Genomic DNA, 20,157 nt, shown 5'->3' with positions numbered 1-20,157 from the left:
CAGTCATGTCCAGGTTGAAGGTACAGCAGGAGGACACTGAGTACTTGGAATCTCCATGAAGAATGCTAACAAAAGGAGGATAAGAAGGGTCTGAGACACATCTTGCTCTCTTTCCCAGGGCCTGTCTTGGATGGCTCATGTTTTTTCCTACCCAGACGAGTATCACCACACACAGTCCTTTCTTAAAGGATGCTAAGCATTTTGTTTTCCTACACCTGTTCTTTGGTTAAAAAAATGGGGACCCCAAGCCTAAGCCCCACAGTCGTAAGGGGCATTTATGACATAGGAAGACTGAGACATTCTCCAAGCCCAACACTGAGCATCAGACCCTGCTTTCGCTGCTGAATTTCCAGCACCGAAGCTAGAAGGCGGAAGTAGCAGGTCTGGGTGAAAAGTTAGGTGATGTTTATAGCCATGGAACCAAAATACAGGAGGAGGCAGGTGGGTGAAATTTGCCTAGGTTGCCTCCATGTGTATAAATCATGAGCTTTTAGTTCGTTTAGGGGAAAAATCAAGCATTCCTGAAACAGACCCATTTCCCCCCAGCTTTTTTAATGTGCCTTTTCCTGGATTTTGCTTTCAAATCTGCATGAATTATTTTTCTTCTATTAAATATTAATGTGCCTTTCTAAGTAGAAAAAGGGGGCAAATTAGGTCTGGTACGCATGTTCCCTGCTACTATTTACTGCTGCTGGGGGATTGCAGCAAATGCCAGCTCCCAGCACATTATTAAATCAGGCCTGCACTGAGCCCAGATGTTACACCGGAGCTGGTGCAGTAGATACAGGTTAAAACCAAACAGCAGCAGGTGCCCGGTTCTCTCTGGTGGGGCTTGCCTTCCCACATCCTTCTCCCTTCCCGCCCCCCCCCCCGCCCCCAGTCCTGTGTGTGCCCTTTGGCAAATTCGCCATCAACTGGGTGCAGCTCGCTCTTCCTGGAGCAGTAATTGTGTAAGGGGGATTTATTTTTTTAAGCCTGTTATTTTTTCCCCAATGACTCTTTCTACTTGATTAGTTCAGGATCAATATGTCTGGTAGGCAGAACGTGACGGGGAGGGTGATTTATCAGTGTCAGGGGTGGCTCTGGGCTTTGTTCATGTGGCTCTCCTCTTCATAGTGACTTCCCCCTCACACCGACACACATGTGCGCGCGTGTGTGCACACGCACACACACACACACACACACACACACACACACACACACACTACCACCACCACCACCACCACCAACAACAACACATCCTTCTCTCTGCTCTTCTCCTTATCTAAATTCTACTCATATTTGTGACCAAGATGAATTTGGCCTCCTTGCTGAAGGCCATCCTATGGTGTCTAGTTTGTGACCTCCAACGAAACTGTGATGTTTCAGATGATGATTGTTACATGGTATGGGTTATGGTTCCCCAATAGTCTGTAAGCTTCCTGAGGGAAGGAATTATATCTCAAAAATATGAAGTGTGTAAAGAGCACAGGATTTTTGGTCAGGATCCTGAATTCTGACTATGTGACCTTGGCAAATTTTTTAACGTGTAGGATACAGTTTTACTATCATCACCTACCTTCCTCCTCCTCCTCATTTCTGAGACTCAGATCATTGTTTCTCAAATTGTAACATGCGTATGGGTTTCCTGGGATCTGGAGTGGGCCTGAGATCCTGTGTGTCTAATGGGCTCCCAGGTAATGTCGATGATACTTGTCTGCTTGTCACACTTTGAGAAGCAAGGTCTCAAAGTGAATCCTAAGTGAGATAATATATGTGAAAGTGTCTCGTAAACTCAAAGACCCTGCCTATATCATTGCTAAACCTTAAGTCATCCTTGTCTCTTATTTTTTATCCCCATTTCAAATTCATCGGCAAATCCCACTGGTGCTGCCACAGAAGGCATCCTGAATGCAGCCATTTATGACCCCCTCTATCACTTCCAACCTCAGCTAAGCCACCTTCACATCTCTTGCTTGGAGATTATTGTAGTAGCTTCCTAACTGGTCTTCTTGCTTCTACTCCTGTCCCTTTCCCACCCTCTTCTGGATCCCTGTAGTATTTTCTGCATCCAGCAGCCATGTGATCCTTTTATAGAATAAATCAGATCCTAAAACTCTCCTCTCCCAAACTCTTCAGTGGCCTATGAGGGCTTGATCAATATGGCCCCGACTTATTTGCAGCTGCCTTCCTTCACCTCCTTGCCTCTCACACTTTTTCCCTCTGCAAGAACCTGGCTTACTCTGTAATTTTATCCAGCCCAGTTCTCAACTTCCCTTTCTGTAGTAGCAATCCCATCATTATTTACCCCCTGGCCTGGATTTATTATGTTTTCCATCACACCTACTACTACCTAACATTCCATCATGTATTTATGTGTCATCCGTGGTCTGTCTCACTGATGCAGAATAAGCTTGTGGGGACAGAGAGTGGTCTGGCTTGTTCTGCTCTGTATCTTCAGCATTTGAAGCAGTGCACGGCACATAGTAGGCCCTTAGATATTTGCTGGATGAAAGGGTGAATGAATTATTCTTACTTAATTGAATTGCTATCTATCCCATGCCTGACAGAGTGATTACTTCGTAAGCATTTGCTGAGGCAATCATCGTTGTGGTTTTTTAAACGGACGGTCCCTGGATGTCTGTCAGTGGGACAGTTACTCATGTTTACTGTGGGTCAAGTACACCAGTACATGATTGATCTTCATGACTGAAAAATGTAGACCTTTGAACAGGAAGTAGAAGCAAATGTCTGAATTCTGAGAAGCAAAATTGTGAGAGTTGAGATGAGTTACAGGTATCTTGGCCCCTCAGGACTGCTGATCTTTGCTTAATCGCTTCTTAGCCAAAATGATGCTACACACACACACACACACACACACACCTCCAAACCAGCCGGCCAAACCACACCAAAACTAAACCACAACAATAATGGAACTAAGTCCTAAAAGGAAAAGGACAAATTGAGAATCTGGGTTTCTGATCAAGTAAAAACGCTGTGTAAATGGGTGCACACAGGGGAGGACTTCTCAAGTTGGATAATGGAATCTCTCTTTACTTCAGTTCATCTAAAATAGCACATTAATAAACTGAACCAAATGTGGTGCTACAGCTGGTTTTATTGGTCATTAACATTTACAGAACCACGTGAAGTCATGTTTTCCAATTTCGAGATTAAAAGATTTAGCTGGCCTAATTATCGGCCTCTAAATGGGGACTGCATCAGAGTGCAGCCAGCAGAAGAGTTGTCTTTGCCTTCCAGGATGCCTTTGCCTTCGCCTTCATGGTGCAGGTGATTGAAGACAAACGTGTTCAGTGATCCTTGGCTGGATTTGACCCTACAGCAGGGTGGCTACTGGCAGCTTCCTGGCCTGCCAGTGCATTGTCTACAGTTTAAAGGTGCTGTATTTTGGGTTCAGGAGGCTACCTTGTACACACAAGCAAATGGCATCCATCCTTGAAACCTGACTTATTGCTCGGGTTCTCATTGGTTTTCTGTCTTCTGTTCAGTGAGGCCAAGCCATTAATTGTGTGATTAAGTGTGATTAAAACCTCTACCTGAATGAGATTTTTGGTAATTGAGTTAACTCATCAGAAATAGTGCTTGCCAGACCACGTGTCTTGATTTTTGGTTCAAGAAATACGGCAGGCTTGAGGCAAAGGCAGGGGAGGAAAGTAAGTGTGAGAGAGGAGGTGGGGGGGGGTGTGCACAAAGAAGAAAATCAACCAGCATTTTATTGAAACCTTTCCCTCACCTCCCTGCCCTGTGCAGGACACTGAGATAAGTGCTCTGGGGAGACCATGGCAGAAACACACACAGAGACAGCCATAGACTCAGTTTTTGTGGCAGGGTGTGCACTGTTTGGCCCCGTGCCACGGACAGTGACTCTCTTGGTGAGGATTTGCACCCAGGGCCTCACAGGGATATACTGTTGAGGGGACTGACTCCATCAGTGTTATTTCTCCCTCCTGCCCACCCTGGACCACTTGCACATGCCCAGCATGGGAAGCCATCAGGGAGGCAGTTGCCCAGAGGGAAATGTGACTGCCAAGGTACAGTTTTTCCTGAGGCCATGAAGATAGTTTCTGGTTGTTGTAGCTTTACTTGTTTTCTGCTCTCCAGTCACATTCTAGAGAGTGCTTCTGGACTCCGGCAGCGGGGCGGGGGGGGGGGGGGGGGGGGGGGAGGGTGTACTTACTCTGCACTGTGAGTACCTAGTTTTGCTGAATGAGTCTGACCAATCTCCAATCTGGGTTAGAGTTTTCTTTTAATTAGGACTCAAGGAGCAGGGCAGGCTAGGGGGAGGGGTTGAGATCTGAGTGACATCTGGTTTGGCAAATGAGAGACTGGCTGAGTCTTTTGTTCTCTTTGGGCCGAGCTTCCTAATGTGCAAAATGAGGACAGTTGGCCCATCAAATGACCTCACATTCTATGCTTTAATAGCAACAGTGGGTGGCCATGGGTGGTCCTGAGTGTAGGATGGCTGTGACCATCTCTATCTGTAGTAAGAAATCTGGCAGCATTATTGAAGGTGGATGGAAGGAGGGAGAGACTGAAGACAGGAAGAACATTTAAGGAATGCTTACATAGTTCCAGATCACGGTTTTAGTTTCTACTGCTTCTGACTTTTTTTTTCAGTGTCTCCAGACCAGTGTCCTCCTGATCACTGATCCTTGCTTTTTAATTCCTGTTGGTTATGGGTTGAATTCTGCCCCTCCATACACACCACCTTCCCTTCAAAAAAGATATGTTGTAATCCTGAGCTCAGTACCTCAGCATGTGAGGCAGTGCATTTCTGCCATTTAAGGCACTCAGTTGGTGGTGCTTTGTTATAGCGGCCCTAGCAAACTGATACAATATCTTTCTGCTCATCTGGTTTCATACCATTGGCAAGCCGTGGCCACCAGCACACTGATTTCTTCTCAGTCTCCCCCAATGTGTTAGTCCTTGTATTGTAAAACTTAGACTGTGCTTCCTACCTTGCTCTTTCTTGGGTCTATCCCTGTATTTTGCACGTAACTCTCCACTTAGTGGTTGCTGTGTGTGACATGGGGAGGTAAACGTGGTGGCCCTACAAGTGAGCGGCTTTATCCACCTCTGGGCTTTCCTGTTATGCCCATACTCTGCTGCCACCTGTGGTCTCTTGGGGTCTAAGTCCCCCACCATGTTTTGAACTTCTCATGAACATGCGAAGCTGAATCAGAAGGCTGAAGGCCTGTGACTTGAAGCTCCTTTCTTTACTTTTCAGATTTGTTTGCATATGATTACAGCATTCTTGATCCTGTTCCCAAACCATCCCAAATGCGTTTACTCCAAGGTATGGCTCTGAAGTTGGAGATCAAGTTATAATCCAGTGACACATAACTGAAATAATGTGACAACTCTGAACAATATTAAATTCTCAAATGTCTAAAGTAAACACAAAAATGTAAGAGGCCGAAGGGGCTATGTGATCTATTAAAAACCTAGTTTCCTTATGGTCAATTTCTCTTGTGGTATTCCAATATCAGCTTTCTCTTCAAATTTCTTTTTTAACATGGGCACTGGAATTTTATCATAAGTATACGATATATTGCTTTGATCATTTCTGGCCTATCTTGTTTTACTAAAAGAAGTCAAAAGAGACACACTTTGCCATCAATCAACAGACATGCATTGACCTTGTGCTGGGTCCCACAAGCTCTCTGCTGGAAATGTAAACATGGTCTCTGTCCTAAGTGAGTTGGGGAGATAAGGCACTCACATTCCAAGTACTTAGAGGACAATTAAATGCTAAATAGTGTTGAACTGGCCTCGGTGCAGTAGGAGTCTGATTTCATGGAGTGGTTGGGAGAGGTTTCCTGCCTGGATAACATGTAAATTTAGTTTGTTGCTGAAAAGGTCAAGATATTCTGCTTTCCCTTTCACCTCAAAATTTTCCCTCTACCTGCCTGTATTATTGGTTGTTTGATTATAAATCAGACTCCAAATAAGAAACACAACATGGCCTGAGGTGGGAGCTGTTGGGAGAAGCTGTCACCCTTGATGCAGTAGTGGACACCTTATTCATCTGAGACAGATAACACTAAGAAATCATAAAAATAACAGTCTCCTATTAGTCTAGGCTGTCTCTTAAGATTCTGTTTCCTACACTTTACTTACCAGAAGATCCACAATTTTCTAAGATACACATAAAGTTTAAACGAGGCCACTGGGAGTTCCTTTCCCATTTTCCTGGTGGGGGAGATGGGAGACCTGTTCCCAGCTTGGAATTTGCACAGATGTGTTTCCAATAAAACGCAATTAGGCCTCATGTCTCCATTGTCCCCTTCCCATTCGCTGTGAGGTGGTGCAGATGAAGTGTGAGCTCACACGCAGGATAATAAAGCCATCGCTTGCTTCTCCTCTTCGCTTAGTTTCCTTTACAAAAGTGCAGATTTAATTTGAAGTTTGGAGAAGAGAGGAAGGAAAAGCAACTTTCCAAAACATGAGACAACAGTTCTTTCTAATAGGAACCACATTTTCCCTCTAAATTATGGTACCTGAGGGTCCCTGTGCAAGGGTTGAGAGGTGATGAAGGTAGGCTTGGGGAGGGTTTGGGGAGCTGTGGTTGATATTTTGGCCCATCTGGGCTTGCATCTCTTGGGTTTCTTGGGATTCATGGAATACATCTGACCAGAGTGAAATGTGAGAAACCCTTTAGAGAAGTGACTGTGGAAATAAATAGCAATGAATATTTATATGTCTAGACCAGAGGTCAGAACTCTTTTTAGTTTTCCAGGCCATTAGTGGGGTTAAATAAGGTCTACAGGGACCATAGGTTCCACTGGCAGGGTTAAAATCTAGGTCATAGGGGAAGGAACAAAGTAGATGGGTTGAAGGGAAGAGGTAAAGACTTAAGAAAGAACAGGGGATATAGGGAAAAAGTGTCCACAAGGGATGAAACAAGTAGTTGTAACCAGCAATAACTCTGACTCTACTTTAGGTTCAATCATTATCTTTGGCTTAACTCAGCATTCTCATATTTTTTTATATGATTTTTAAAAGATGGTTAGATTTTTCCTGTACTTTCTTTATTCTCAAAGAATAAAGAGTGGAAGATAGTAGTCACTAGTGGGAGGGGAATCAGAGTTGATAAAGCCTGGGGAGCTCTCCTTGCAGGTGGGAACTCTCTTGAGTTATGGGGCCAGGGGTGATATAATGGAGCCAGGGGTGATATAATAGTAACTGGCACAGAGACTAACCAGTGAAACCTTCAATATTGCCCCTCTCCTACCCCATTCCCTTTGCTGCCCCCTTCTTCCTAAAATGGAGTCATGTTTGTTGGCCATCATGACACTGGAGGGGAAAATGGTTTCTGCCTTTCCAGGAATAACTCAAATCTTGTTTGGAAATATTTGGAACGTGTTGGACAATTAATCAGAGTAATTTTCTTCCAAAGAGAAAGCAGAAAGATTTGGAGTGAGATTATTTGAATAGCGTTAGAAAAAACTATCCAAGAAAATGTCCTTTAATACAGATTTTAGTTTCATATGGTGCAAAGATTTTCCCTTACAAGAAAAGATTGGGAGATAGAAGGCTTTTGTTTGTTTGTTTTTGGTCCTTGTTCTTGTTTGTTTGTTTCAAGTTTTTATTTTTTAAGTCCAGAATCAGTTCCTTCAGCCAACCATCCATCTGTCCACCCATCTGTCCATCCATCTATCCATCTACCTATCCATCCACCCATCTACCCATGCATCCACCAGCAAACGTTTTTAGGGAGTCTGCTTTGTGCCAGGAACAGAGCTAGGCACTGTGGATAGAGAGATGAATGAGAAATGATTCCTGCCCTTGGGGAACTCATAGTCCAGTGGGAGAGAGATATAAACATTAATTATACCGGTGTGATGAATGCTCTAATAAAGTTCAGAGCAGGGTGCTCAGCTTCCCCACAGAGCTGTAGGGCAGCCATCATCTATTTTACTTTAGCCTTCTAAAGGTCTCCGATTCCTCCAAGAGTAAACTCTGAGCCCCAGATCTCAAGGGTGCTGGATTAGGTGTAGCTTTAAAATAAGTCTTGCAGGTTGCAGCTGCTAGTGATTCAAAGACAGTGAAGAGAGAGGACTGTGAGACTAAGTCCCAGGGCTCATGGATTTCTGAATTTATGTTCTCTCAACTTTTTTCCTCCCTGGGGCCTAAATATGCTCTAATATGGCAGCGCTGCATTCCTGCTCCAGCTTGTCTCCAGTCTGCTGTTTAACTTGTTTCTTTGGGAGGTCGCTGCTTATCCAAAGAGTTTCACTAAAAGCTGCAACGGGGTAGGGATTGATTGTGTTCCATATCCCTCACTCCATCACCCAAAGCCAGTCAAACAACAGCTGCTGAGGGCTTAGACCACACTGAGCAGATATGCTGCAATTTCTCTGTCTTCTTTTTTGTCACTACTAATCTTTATACTCTAGACTTTCCAAAGCCAGACTGCGGTCAGGAGAAAGATGGTGACAGTGGGGACACACAAGTCCCTGGCAGAATGCTTTCAGGTCGAAAACAAATATAGTCAAATACTCTAGTGGGATTTTGTTTTTGTTTTGCCTTTTGCTACCAGGAATAAGAATAGGAAAAGGGAAGTATGAAGTTGGGAAAATTTTTGTTGTTACCGAGGTTTGAATATTTCCAATATCAGAAATTTGTGACATAGTGGACAAGATGCTTCTATTGATTCCACTGAGAAACATTTTTAATGGTGTTTGCTACTGAGGAGAAGCTTTCCAACCAAGGGAGAAGGAACGTTCTAGATTCACATATCACCATGAATGCATGGCCTTGGAAAACAGCTGAAAATCTTGGTGTAGAGAGAATGTTTTCTTTACTAGTTTAATGCTCTCCTAAAATGTAAATTTGAGTTTGTTTGGGCTGTAGAAAAGTTGAGCTGCTTGGCAGACGTTTCTGTGAATTATGTGGTTGAAGCATATTACTGAGCCTTTTGGTGACCCTGAAAATGTGATTTTTAACAGTTAAGGTAGGAAAGAAATTATCAGGACTAGCTAAAAGGGAGGAAGATGGAACAGATATTTTTGAAGTCATAGGACCTAAATTTAAAGGCAAAACAATTTAAAAAAGCATGGTGATTGCTTTATAAACTGTCATATTTGGGCCATTTGGGAAAACATGTTGGAATTTTCAAGTTTTAGCACTGGAGGGAGCAGATGTACATACAAATGTAAATCACACCCAGTCGTTAAGATGACTGGGGTGGATAGGACCTAGTGACACTTAACCATCTTGTGCCTTACTACATCATGTAAGTCCTGGACTTAAGTCCCATAGCAGGTTGGAGCAGCCTTTTGAGGGCCTGATTCAGGGCAGGGGTATAGGAATTGACAAGTTGTCCAGTCAACAGTACCTGCATGAAGTTTTGAAACCCTCTGGATGAAGGTGCCACCGTGGTATAAAACCTCCTGTCCCATACTTGGCTCGCCCCTTTCCCAAGTGAGGACATACCTCATTTGGAGCACTAGTCACTCCTGACTCTACCAGCCTCCTTGCTCTGCCCTCCCTTCTCTAAGCCCTAGCCCATGATTGGTTCTGCCTTGCTTGAACCTTAACCCTCATATGAATAGTTCCTGAGTGTTTTGTTGTTATTGTTAATGAAATCTTAGAGTCATATTAATTTTTGAAGGAAATCTGAGTACCTTCCCCAACTGAAACCAGAGAAAGATGGTACGGGAGGAAACCTATGAGAGTCTAATTCTGGGAGTTCACAACTTAATTCGAGCATATGTCCCTCTAATGACATGTGTCAGCATGTCTGTTATAGTGACTTGAGGAATATACACTGACTGCATGTGAGAATATTTATCTCCCATGTGACCCATTTCCATCCCGAATCTTCATCAGATGTTATTTTCTGCATAGGCCACACCTATGGCCCTATGCCTTTGCTCACGCTGTTCCTTCTGCCTCTGGTGCTTTTCTTCTACTTCTCCATCTATCAGGGTTCACATCGAGTCCACTTCTGTCTCTATCACAAGTGTCTATCAGAATGTTTGGCATGTCACAGGATTCCAAGTGAAACCAATTCAGTGAATATTTGATTGAATGGAAGGGTTTGTGATGTTTGCCATGGGAAATCGTGGACCATGAAAAAAACACTAAATAATACTCAGTAAAAATCAATTCCTTTTTAGAATTATTATTGGAAGGCAAGTAGCATTTGGGAAGGCAGGAGGGAGGGAGTTACAGGTGGGAGAAACTGTAACGTCAAAGGCATAGAGGTGGAGATGAGCATAGATTTTAGGTAAAAGTGAGATGTGACTAATTAGATTGGAAGAGGTATTGAAAGAAAGAATAGGAAATAATGTTTGGAGGGCCCATATTACTAGGCCCCTTGAGAGGTCTGGAAGAGATGAAATAGGTAATGAGTAGTCATTGAAGGTTCTTTTTTTAAAATTTTATTTAATGTTTATTTGTTTTTGAGACAGAGAGAGACAGAGCATGAATGGGGGAGGCTCAGAGAGAGACGGGGGGACACAGAATCTGAAGCAGGCTCCAGGCTCTGATCTGTCAGCACAGAGCCCGATGCAGGGCTCGAACTCACAGACCATGAGATCATGATCTTAGCTGATGTCGGACACTTAACCAACTGAGCCACCCAGGAGCTCCTGTCATTGAAGGTTCTTAAGCAAGGAGTAACATGATGCAAATGGTGGATTAGGGAAATACAACCTAAGGTAGAGCAGGGGAATGAGCTGTAGCTGTACTGGCAGAGACTGAGTGTGGTATAAAATGGGCTGTTGTGAGTCAGGGGTGGGGGGTAAGTTTGTTCTGGTAGAATTTGAAAGGAAAAAATGCCAGACTTGGTTGAAATGAAGAAACGCCATACTTGGTTGTAGATGAGGAGAGCTAAGATTCTTCTTATTGACTGACTGGGGATTAAGAACATCTAAAAGATTAGAGGAAGTATGTTATAAATAAATATACTTCCATCTTAAAGATTCTTTTTTTATGGTCAATCAGCAAGCCCTAATTTGTGAGAAGAGATGGGTTTTGAACATCTATTATTCTAGAGCCTTGACCAGATGCATCTCAACATTTGGGCACAAATCTTTTCTTTCTCTAGTGCAGAAAATGTTAGAAGCTTTTCTGCTGATTCTAGATGAAAAATGCTGCAAAATTTCCCTTCTCAATTTACTTTTATCAACTGTGTGTTCTATCTTATACCTTTTGTAGCACTGCATATTATTAAATATTTTAATCTTTGTCAGTGATGAATAGAAAACAGTATCTTATTTTAATCTTGTTTGCATTTGATTGATGAATGATATTGAACACCATTTATGTATAAATTAGCCATTCATATTCCTTTCTACCTATACATATGTTATTGCCCTCTGTTTTTATAAGGGGATCCTTTGTCCTTTTTATTCACTAATAAAAGCTCTGTTTAATAATGAAATTAAGTTTTGTTCATCAGAGCTGATTTCAGAAGCCTAACTTTTCATAGATTCTAAATCTAAGTTTATGTGGATTATCAAACTATCCAATCTGTGAGTATTCAGGTGGTTTAGAACTTCCCAAATCCACCCTCCTTAATCTTCAGCTACGTTTTTTTTGTGTGTGTTTTGTTTTCATATTTAAACCTAGAGTGCTAATTTAGAAAACCAAAAGTACCAAAATGTATCCTCCTCTTTTCAAATCTACATGTCTTTTTGGTGACTCCGCATCTCTAATCTACACAAAAATACAGTGTATTTAAAGTGAAGAGGTGTTTAAATGTAGTTTCAGCCTTTCCTTTGGAGTGTCCAAGATCATGCTGGAGTGGGGTGGAGGAGGAGTACTGAAAGATCATGTGTCTGACAGGTGCTGCTATCTGGGTTCTCATATTCTGAACCCCTTAAGGGAACTTGACAACTCAACTGACCATTATGCCTGTTATGGGGTAAATTGTATCCCCCAAATTCATATGTTGAAGCCTTAAATCCCAGCACCTCAGAATGTGACTGTATTTAGAGATAGGGCCTTGAAAGTGGTAATTAAAGTAAGATGTGGTTATATGGGTGGGCTGTAATCCAATATAAGTGGTATCCTTGTAAGTAGAAGAGATCAGGATATGGACACACAAGGAAAGACCATATGAGGACACAGGGAAAAGGTGGCCTGCTGCAAGTCAAGGAGAGAGGCCTTAGAAGAAACCAACCCTGACCACACTTCGACTAAGTCTTATGTACACCTCATAAATCATTCTCAGACTCAGTTCCATGGGAGCCTAGATGACTCCACAGACGAGTTTTAGTAGTTTTGCAATCTTTTTATTTGACTTTCCCTTGGAGAATATATTTTAACTATTTTAAAACACTGTAATAAAAATAACACACATTCAGACTTGTTTTATTTCACGTGTTAACATATCTAAAAACACCAGCATATTAAAATGTGCTGCTAGGTTAACTTACTTGGAGTGAACATCAGAATAAAATCCTGCCATCTGGATGTACATATTTGATGAGAGATATTGATATTCTGCACTGGTCTGTCTGTCTGTCTCTCTTAAATGTTGACATGATTGCTCCACGTCTCCACTGATAGAAAATTACACAAGTGCGTTTGTGAACACAGTACATTTGCACCTGCTCAGTTAAGTGCTACATCAAGCTTATTTGCATTTGTTCTCCTCATGGCATAAAACTTGTCTGTGCACCCACAACTGACTCTCTCACATCTTGAAATCATCACTTTAGAGCCAGAATGAATGTTTCCTTTTTGACTTTATGATTAGAAATGCAAGAATTTATTAGGTGTTACTAACAATTCAACTTTGAAACAGATATTTCCTACTACTTTTCTTGCAAGCTTCTGGATGAATTTAGTTGGGCAGAAACCCAGGCTGTAAGGGCAGGTTGTTCTAAAACAAAGCAATACAAAACTATTGCCACTTGCAACTACTTAACCAGAATCCGTATTTTCTTTTTTTTTTTTTTTTTAATTTTTTTTCAACGTTTTTATTTATTTTTGGGACAGAGAGAGACAAAGCATGAACGGGGGAGGGGCAGAGAGAGAGGGAGACACAGAATCGGAAACAAACTCCAGGCTCCGAGCCATCAGCCCAGAGCCTGACGCGGGGCTCGAACTCACGGACCGCGAGATCGTGACCTGGCTGAAGTCGGACGCTTAACCGACTGCGCCACCCAGGCGCCCCAGAATCCGTATTTTCTAAATACTGTGCGAGTAAACCAAAATGAAATAATAAATTGGATACTGAGGATTATATACAATTGTGATTATTCCAAATTTTTATATTCATCAAATCAGCCTCGGAGTGGTCAGCAATATACTTTATACTACATATACATGGCATATATGAACTCATGAAATAAGTATATTCTAGTGAATTTCTGCTCCTATTTGTCTCAAACATGAAGATTTCACATGAAATCTCATTTTCATTAAGGATACTGTTGCTGCAAGGAAACCCAGCAAAATTTCTTGCAGTTCTAACTTCCTCTAATCTTCCAAGGTGGGTGTGAACAGGGTTCAGGGAGGGGTAAGTCAGGTCATAGAAGGGTGGCTGATCACCAGTCTTTATGTTCAGCCTGGGAGCTTTTTTTTTTACCTTTTTGACAGAATGATTGAGTGTCTAGGTACATACCTACACCCATTCTGGGGCATTGCATCTGGTTGAAATTTCAAATGAACAAATGAATAGGCCTGTGAAAACTACATGGTATGTATAGGAAATTATCAAAGATGGCTACAAAGGTTTTTTAAATATTATTTTTATAAGGCATATTATAATTACTTTGAAACTTGCTAAAATTCCATTAAAATGTATTGCATTTCCCTGGTCACCTCCTCTCTGAAACAGATCTTATCTGGAGGCAGTATCTGAGAGAATGTGCGGGAGGAGTAGGGCCTGGGACCAGGGTTGGGGTTGGGTGGGTATATGAAGTGTGGGGAAGTGATTTTGCAGCCTGCATAGCGGATGTGCATAGTTGGAAGCAGGGACCCTAGTTTGTTTCAGCTGCCACCTTTAGAAGTCTCCTCACCAGAGCTTAGCATATTCCAAGGCCCTCCCTGAGTGTGGGGTATTGTGGCCTGGCTGTGACTACTGGCTCTGGAAGTAGATAGCCCCAGTGGTGCCTGTAGAGTATTCAGAGACAGAACAGAGGGGGAGCTAGGGTTGCATGCTTGTCTGCACCTGACTTTTTCAGTGGCTCCCCCCCTTAAGATGAGAAGTAAGGGTTAGGTTTTGATTGCTAGAAGGTAGTAGGTTCCAGGAGTTGCCTTGGGACTATATTCACCTACTGAGATGACTGATTTTAGGACTGAGTTTTTTTGTCTGGAGGACTAGTTAGGTTGAGGTGGCTGCTCTTCTGATTTGATCTTGGTTATTGGATTAGTTAGGATAAATGTTCACCTACATAAAATAGAGATTCTAAACAAAAGTGGCTTAAATAAGACAGACTTTATTTTTCTCTCATGTAATAGTCTGGAAGCAGGAGGGTCAGGGCTGGTGTGGAGCTCTGTTTCATAAGATTGTCCAAAGACCTAACACTTTCTATTTTTTTCCCTCCATCTTTAGGGTGTTGCCCTTATATGAATGATCCTAAATGGCTCCCCTACATCCATGATCCAGGTAAGTGGATGGAGGAAAGAGAGAAGGGGTGTTGATCATTTAGGACCACAGCCTGGAAGTGAATGCATCACTTCCATTCACATGGTCTTGTCTAGAGTTTGGTTACATGGCCATGTATAGCTTCAGGGAAGAAAGACTGAAAATGCAGTCTTTCTTCTATGTCATGTGCCCAGATACAAATAGTTGGCTCTATTTCAAAAAGTAATAGAAGCATGAATATTGGGGGGTACAACTGGCTGATTCTGCTGGGTGTTTAACGAAGTATGAATCACCATGCTACTAGTTGGACTTCTGCAAACACATTTTCATCATAGAAGTAAATGGCCAAGGCTGAGAGGTATAGTGTCCAGAAGGAGAAGCCTGGTAGCCCCTGGTCTAATGGTATTAACTGATACTGCCACTATTAGTATTTGTTTTTCTGAGAGGCGGGCAAATATTCATCTAGGAGGCTGCCATTTATGAATGACTCCATGTATTCCTTGGTCTCTGGATTTTGGCCGATGGCAGGCACAGGAAACAGATTGGAAGGCAGGAGGCAGTGAGGTACTCCCACTCGCTCCCTATTGGCCCCTGGCAGGCATGGCGAATTCCCTCTGTGAAGGTCCCAGCTCCTATCTAGCAACCCTCTCGTAGCCGTAGCTCTTTTTAGGTCCCAGAAACCACCCCTTCTCCTCATTTCTTCAAGTCTAGAGCTGGTAACTGTTTCTGCCTGCTGTTGGCCTTGGGTGCTTCCTTATTACTTATTGTTTTCCCTTCACTTGCCTATACTTTTGAAAATAGTCACGCTATGAAATTCTCTTCATTTGCCTTCTCTTTGTTCCTGGTGAATTCCTGACTGCTTTCTTGGTGAATTCCTGATTGATGCAAACCTGGTTTGGTGTGTGTGTGGTCAGGCAAGCCTAGCAGAGGAGAAAGGAACATGGTATTTGTGGGTATGTGCAAGGGAGAGATAATGAAAAGAGGTCTCTAAGCTAAGTAAAGAGAAATGAGGGCATGAGCAGGGCAGATAGATCCAAAAAAGTGGAAGAATCTGTTGTTGGGAAATCCCTCTGGAGTCAAGGAATTTGGGGTTTGGGGTACCAGAATGAGTGAGTGAGAAATTGGGGACTATCCTCAGAGAATAGAGAGCTTAAAATAGAGAATTTGTGACTGATGCAGTTGTTGCTAATAACAATATTCAGGTCATTGGTTCTCAGCCCCAGCCTTTAATCAGAATTTCCAGGGGAGCTTGTAAAAAAATACTGGTGACTGGCTTCAGCTCTAGAGATTCTGACTGTAATTGGTCTGGTGTGGGACCTGGGAATTGTAATTTAAAAAAACTATCTCAGATAATTCAGATGTATGGCCAGTGCTGAGAATCAGTAGTCTAGGTATAAGCATGGGTGGATAGGAGGAAATGATCCTTAACAGCCAGAGGTCAAGGAATTGAGAGGGCTGAGGCTTGGAAGAATCATCTACGTTGAAGTCACCAAAGGGGTAGCAGGGTTCATGGTGGAGAGAATTCAGTCAGTCTGAGGCTTGGAAGAGCTTGAGACTTAATTACTCTGGGGACAAATTTCTGGCCCTATCCTCTGCTCTTAGCACGGAGTCTATGTCCAAGGGCAAGGTTGGCTATAGGTAAACTTTTCTTTGGCCTACTCCCTCTCCCAACTCACCTCCATCTTAGGTTTTCATTGTTTGCTCTTAGAGTTACCTTTTCCCACTGCTGGTGTTTGGGGAACCACAGATTCAGGGACTCTGCAATGTCTTACCTGGATCTGATTTTCTTGAGATCTGACTCAATTCTTTATTCTTTTCTAACCTATAACCTTCTTCCTCTACTCATCAAAAAAAAAAAAAAATTGCCTTTCCTCTGCCTGACTCCCTCAGGATTTTTTTAGTGGGTTGATTATTCCCAGAGGCTCATTCCTACCTCAGAACACCTAGTAACAAGCTTGTATATTGAGAGGGGGCTTCCCATATTGCAACACACGTGTTAGGGCACTCAGGTACACAAAATAATTCAAATCCTCTTTATTTCCAGGTAAGTGTGTGTAATACTGTCTAGCTTGTTGAGAGAATAGTCCATTTTAGCTGGAAGTTTCATCCTCTTTTATTTTCTACATGCGTGCCATTGTGGGGCCATTTAAATCAAATTCTTCTCTATAGCTGAGCACAAAACCTGCACATTTCTGGTTTTGCTCTTTCTGAAGATAATTTCTGCTGTTTAATGAGATCTGAGAATGAAGTCAGGCATGAGCAGGAGAAAGGTCACAGTGTGTGCTCAAAGGTATATTAACTACTGTTGGAACTGACATCGGTCTCCTTCCAAGAGGACAAAATTAAGCAGCAAATAGTAAATACGTTCAATGGCACTTTATTGCAAGTAGGACCATTTACAATGAAATAAGAATATGAGAATGGTTTCAAAGAGAAAATGGGAGTGCTTACAAATAGAACACATCTTACCGGTTAGAGTGGGAATGTGATTCCAGTCAAGGTTAATGGGGAAACGGTTAATGAAGGGTACAGATTCCAAAGCTGCATGATGCCATATTGTATCTCACAGAGGTAATTAATACTAGAGACTCTGGCTAAATGGACACATTATACACAGCAGACAACTTGAAATTCTGCACATCATATAGAGAGGCTCCTCTGGATGCTTTATGACTCACCCTGATACTGACAGTATGACATTAGAGTCCATGTTTTCCATCCCTTTTCCTTGTGGAGTCAGTATGGTACATGGAAAGAACACCAGACAGAGAGAAAGGAGAGGTGTCCAGCCCAGACTCCATTGCTAGGGGGTGGTGTGCAGCCTTGGGCAAATTTCTTCCTGCTTCTTTAGGCTCAATTTCCTCTTCTGTAAAATGAAGGGGTTGAGGAAAGTAATCTGTAAAGTGTTTTCCAGTTTGAATCTGAGATATTCTGCACTTCATTGTCATACCACCATTATCACTTAACCTACCTCATAATTATGTATGGATGGATATAGCTGGGTAAAAGATTGAATATGCAAATACAGGTGTGCATGAACATTTACCTATATTACCTGTTTGTGGCACATATGTGTACTTCATTGTTACCATGACTTTGAAATGACGTAACTGTAGAGATTTGTGTTTAAAAGCTACCATCAATGTTCATGTTTTTTTACCGCCACCCTCACATTTTTCCCCCCAAGGGTAAGCTAACAGGAGTAAGGTTACCTATAGAATTAATGCCTGGGATTAAGATGAATGTGGGTGAAAGAGCCCCTTAGCCTGCTGGCTGCAGGATTATCTGTCTCTTAAGAAGCACCTTCTTTTCTCTCCTTTTCTTGCTCTGAACACCCGAGGCGGGAGAATGAGGCTAAGGATCTGTAGCAGCAGGTGAGGGAAGGAATGGGGATCACATTACATCCTTCACATTTAGCTGTCTCCTTGGGCTGTCTGGAATCTTCCCTGTTTGCCTACTTGAGTAGAGGGGCTTAAAAGTAGGGCATTTGCACACACTGATTTTTCATCCTAGTGATCATCTTATTGACAGGCATTGCTTCAGCTGGACAGTTTTCTCTCTGTGTTCAGGCCTGTTGGTAGGTGGCATCCCGAGGGCAGATTCCATTCTTATCCCCACCTGACAGCTCACTCATTGCTGATTTTTAAAATTCCCAGGTGCACCTTGTTTGTTTCTCTCTTCTCTCCTTCCGTCAACCCCACTACCTATCCTTACTCTTGCTCCTCAAAAAACAAAACAAAACAAAACAACACACAGCCTCCGTGAGTTGTCTGGCTATAGAGGTTATTCATGCTTTTTTTAAGAGAAGTCAAGAAATACCTTCCTGTTGTTCTGAATGAAATAGCTTACAAAAGCCCACCAGATCCCAAATTTAGGAGGCGAGGGTGCCGAAGGAGTGACACACTAAATTTACACACTAGATTTACACACTAAATCTTCAGCTTCCCCCTCCCTCCACAGACAATAGGAAGGAAAATCATGGAGGGTTGGCAGCCCCAGAGCCAAGTTACCACGTGACATTGACAGCTGCAGAATTGCACCTATTGATTGTGGTGTAGGAGCGAATCTTCCATCAACCTTTAATTGAGCTGATTCCCAAATAGAACAGGGTCAGCTTTTGCTGTGCTGCTGAGTCTAAATAGCTGTGACCAAGCTCTGGTTGATACCTCTTTAACAGACCCTCATTTGGAAACTTTTTCACATTCTGTGTGTTCTAGAACATTGGACCTTGGTTGAGAGGGTTCATCAGAATCACTGAGGGAAGTGGTTAATCCTAGAGAAGATGGTGCCTCATGCCAGTTATCTCCGATTCAGCGTCTGGACAGGAGGCTGGGCAATTGTATTTTTAATAAGCTACTTTTTAAAGGCGATTCTAATGAGTACCCAGAAACTTCTGGAGGATTCCATCACAAATTAAGAGACCTACTGACCAAGTGAAGGAGACAAAGAAATGCTGAAACTGTGAAATAATCATATCACATCTTGTTCTGTGGGAGGGAATATGGCTGCATGGATGTGAAGAGAAGTACATTAGCACTCTTTTTGTGTGATTTTCAAGTGTAAGGACATTGCTCTTGCTCTTTTCTATTGCTGTGTTGCTTGCTTCATTTCAAGGAACAATTGGACCTTCTTGGAGGGCTCTATCATTTAGATACAGCTTCCCCTCAGACTCCATTAGGAGGGACACTCCCCAGCCATCACCGCGGACCTGTTGGTGAATCTGGCATTCACTGAAAGAATAAATTGGATTTCATTACATGATACTGTATAATGTAGGGTGACCTCCTCCCATTGTTATGTTGGGTGGATGCTCAGACAGTTCTGATTTTGATTTCCTGGTAATTGCTTCCTCATGGATTCAGCCTTTAAAAAAAATTATTTTTTATTTTTTTAGTCCCAAACAGATGCCTCCACCGATCCCTTATTGCCATTCTCAGCCTCCCTCAAAGCCTGACTTGTTCCTTAATGAATCCGCCGCACACTGAGCTGTGGCCAAGGAAAATCAAGAGGCCATTCCATCAAAATATCCGTGATGGAAAAGCCTGTTCTCATTCTGAACTTGTGTTTCACTTCTGTCCCACCTGACCTGGAGGGTCTGCCGCGGGGGTTATGGGAGGACATTTGAACCCTGGCTACTGTTAAAATGTCCTCATTCCAGTGACTCTACTTTGTTTACATTCCTGCTCTGCTTTGCCTTTGAAGCTGCTCCTTATTGGTGGATTGGCGGAGCCTTATGGCTCCCATACATTTTAAGGCTGCATTCCCCAGAGTTTGCCCCAGCGATGGAGACCTGCACTTTGTCTTTTAAGCAGATAAAAAGAGAGGTCAGTCAGAAGTAATTCCCCTACTCCTCGTATAAACAATTTAACTGCTGCAGCAACATACTTGCTTGGAATTACTCCCTCAGATTCAATTCCCTTTTCCTGCTCCACTTGTAAAAATGGTTAGTGTCCTCTATAAACTGCAGCTCACCAAGGTGCAAGGCTTGCTGTGCGGTTGTAGAATAAATGTTAATCTAATACAGGTTACTAGGTCAAATGCAATCACAGGCTTGTGGGAAAAGCTTAATACTGTTCTGCTTCTTCTAACACAGTAAACCTGGATATTAT

The 20,157-nt window shown here is 42.6% G+C and overlaps 1 protein-coding gene across 5 annotated transcripts in view; it reads left to right on the top strand.

The window, feature by feature from the left end:
• LOC111556217 (E3 ubiquitin-protein ligase RNF113A-like) overlaps positions 1 to 20,157 on the top strand; it is a 509,945-nt gene that overhangs the window by 235,997 nt on the left and 253,791 nt on the right. For all 5 annotated transcript variants that reach the window (XM_045054297.1, XM_045054300.1, XM_045054296.1 and 2 more), the window contains exon 3: positions 14,516 to 14,569. The gene's annotated coding sequence lies outside the window, so the exon portion shown is untranslated. The remainder of the gene's footprint in view (positions 1 to 14,515; positions 14,570 to 20,157) is intronic.

Source organism: Felis catus, chromosome A3 (assembly GCF_018350175.1).
Source record: "Felis catus isolate Fca126 chromosome A3, F.catus_Fca126_mat1.0, whole genome shotgun sequence".
In the NCBI taxonomy this organism is placed as follows: Eukaryota; Metazoa; Chordata; class Mammalia; order Carnivora; family Felidae; genus Felis; species Felis catus.
The sequence above is the reverse complement of the archived record's forward strand: the minus strand, read 5'-3'. Positions and strand labels throughout refer to the sequence as shown.